Here is a 3,046-nt window from a genome sequence, read left to right on the forward strand (position 1 = left end):
AGGCTCCAAAGCTACAGAGAAACCCTGTCTCGAAAAACCAAATGGGGAAAATAACAAGGAGAAGACTATATACGTAAAAGTCTAGCTTTTGGTTTAAAATTATTCTGATATCCTATACAAAATATCAATTTATAAGAGTGACTCACCAATTATGTTCATAGTGATGTAAGTTTCATACTTCAGCAAAATTAATGGAATTGTATTAATTAGTTCAAATCAAAATCCAAATTTTATATAAAAGTATAAAACAGAGCTATCACATTCATTTTGATTTGAATGTCTCATGAAATATAATAATAAATGACTTATTTGACCATCAACATAAACCATCTTTTCTGTATTAATCCATTTTCCTTTATGATGTAGATAAAACTATAACCAACTGCTAATAAATGAAGAAAATAAGTTACATTCAGATAGCTTAATAGTACACGGATACAGCTGTTAACAGCAATCTTGGATTTGAATTCATAGTGCACAGTACTCAGACACTGATCTTTGCCTGTGTCATTTGAATAGCTTCTAGTAATGTTTCCAAAGAGAGAACTTTGTCCCAGCTCTTGCAACTTTTCCCTCTCACATTCCACTTCATGGTTTGATCCCTGGAATCCATTTGTTATGCAAATCTTGGTTCCCAGGCTTTGCCTTCACTGAGTTAGGAACATTCTTTATCTTCACCTGTGTTGTAACTGTTATCTCTTCCACCGAATAGAAATGGATTGGAACCTTATTCAAGACCAGCAAAAACACCAATCTGGAAAAAAGAAAGGGTACAAATAATAACTAAAATTTTGTCTAAATCAACATCACCATTCAACAAAACATTTCTAATTTTCCTTACCTCTCATACCTAAAATTTATAATTTGAGGAGGAAAAAAATTAAACACATTTATCAGGGCAGACAGCAGTGTAAAAGTACAGGACTTTTATTTATAAAGAATATTTTGAGAGTGACTTACTTTAGTTGACTACAACATTTCTTTGATCTCTCCAATACAGCAAACCAAGACCACACTTTTGGTTTTATTTTGCCTAGTAAGAAAGAAAAACAGCATTTGGTATTTTGTTTAGAAAAGAAAAATTTTGTTGGAAACACCTGAAGCATGTTTCAAAAATATCCATTACATTTGAGAATTATTAAGAAAGTCTATTAAAATGAGAACTGTAACAACATGCTTGCCTGTGTTTTTCCAATTAATTTTGCAGAATGGTCTTATACCCTAATAGTAGATTTAATGTTGTTGTAGATTTCAGCGAATTCTATGCACTAAACAGTTAGGCCTTAGGTGGATGGAGTCAGTTCTCACTGTGTGGCCACTTGAAGTGAAGTTTCCTCTCACATAGATCTCATAATGGCTCCTGTTGATTGATCTAATTATATACACATGGTTTTATTGGAGCTCTGTGAATCTAGAGACACCCATGTTTGCTTAATGTTCTACAAGCACAATTCAAAAACCCTTTAGGCTTACAAGGATTGTTTCCATAATCCTTAATTGACAAAAATAAGTCTTGAGAATTCTGAAACATTCTGACTTAATAAACTCCAGGGCCAGTACATCCAGGGCCAGTACATTTTCCAGTAGATATTTTCTAAAGGACTCTTTTTCTTTTCTTTTTTTTTTTTTGTAATCTATTTTTGTATGAATGTCATTCATGGTTGTTTGAGGAATGTATTTTGAGGATACATTTACTTCTGTGAGTGTGCATGCTAATATCCTCATTTATGACCCTCACTTTTCAAATTTCTTAAATAGAGAATTTGTGAAAAGAATACATAAAATAAAATTCTGCCCCAGTAAGTGGTGAGTAGTATAACAATGGCAGTGCTTTAGAACAAGGCGAACAATAATCTGTAAATTATGGCACTCTATGTATGAAGATAAGTCTCTATTATTTTAATAACTTTAAATAATTTAATTGAACACTCAGATAGTAGAATTGAATCTGTGAATCTCGGTGTATGGCCTTAAAAAGGATGAAACATGAACCTGCATTCATAATCTGTCATTTACTTTTCCTCTGCTGATGTAGTCCTTGTACTTTTCCTTTACTTTCTGTATTGCTTGAAGTATAGTTCTGACAAATGGAATAACTGCTTCCTGTCCACTGAAGTGTTTTGGGGGTTTTGAGTGTCATTTTTAAAAGATGTGTCAGCTCACTGGAAGCCCAAGACAAAGCTAAATTTTGAGGTATATTTCCACAGAACGATAATATTTTCCTTGACTAAATCATTGTTATTCTATGAACAAAATCTTGTAGAATATACACTAGAAAACCAACAGAGCCCACTGACATTCTCTCCTGTCAACTCTGTCTCCTCGCTGAGCAGGCGCACTCAGTGCAGCCAAGTGGACTTAGTGCAGGGTTGTAGTAGAGCTAAACAGATTGGTGGGTTCAGTGCCTAAAATGGAAGGAAGAAAGAAATGAGTTATTTGATTGTAAATGGACCTCTTCTGACAATAATCATATCCTTTGTCCACTCTGTGTAGCTTGGCTTCCCAGAACTTACAACCTTGACAGGAGAAAGGAGTTTTTCTCATAAACCTAAAGTGGCTCAAAAAATTCCCAAAGGGAGGTACATGAGCTTATCAGAAGATTAAAATCAATGGATCTTTCAGACTCAGGCATGATTGTTTCAAATGGAAAGTTCAACAAAGGAAGTGAAAGTTAAAAGAATTTTTGGGTTCAGAAGAGGTCAAAGATCAAACATGACCTGAAAATATTTAAAAAGATCCTCAGTGTCAAATTTTCATGCTCATTTAAAAGCATCTCATTACACAAATATGTTATGATTGATTCATACCTTTTATTTACAATGCCTGCAGACATTTGTGAAGCCTTGTTAGGCACTACATTGAGCAATTAATCCTCTTAAGAAACACATCTTTACACTCTGAGCAAAGAACTGTGGGGTTAGAGAGGATTGGGAGACAGACACTTTGCTGTGCTCAAATCCAAGTCCAGGGTGCAAACATGCAGAACAATAAAGCCTTTAACTTGGAGAAGCAGAACCATACTCCAAGGAAGCAGGAAGCACCATCA

The 3,046-nt window shown here is 34.4% G+C and overlaps 1 pseudogene; it reads left to right on the forward strand.

Moving 5' to 3' along the window:
• The first annotated feature begins 2,977 nt into the window (after positions 1-2,977).
• The window catches only part of LOC101985151, a 1,517-nt pseudogene continuing 1,448 nt past the window's right edge, over positions 2,978-3,046 (forward strand).

The sequence above is a fragment of the Microtus ochrogaster genome, chromosome 19 (genome assembly GCF_000317375.1).
Source record: "Microtus ochrogaster isolate Prairie Vole_2 chromosome 19, MicOch1.0, whole genome shotgun sequence".
Taxonomy (NCBI): Eukaryota; Metazoa; Chordata; class Mammalia; order Rodentia; family Cricetidae; genus Microtus; species Microtus ochrogaster.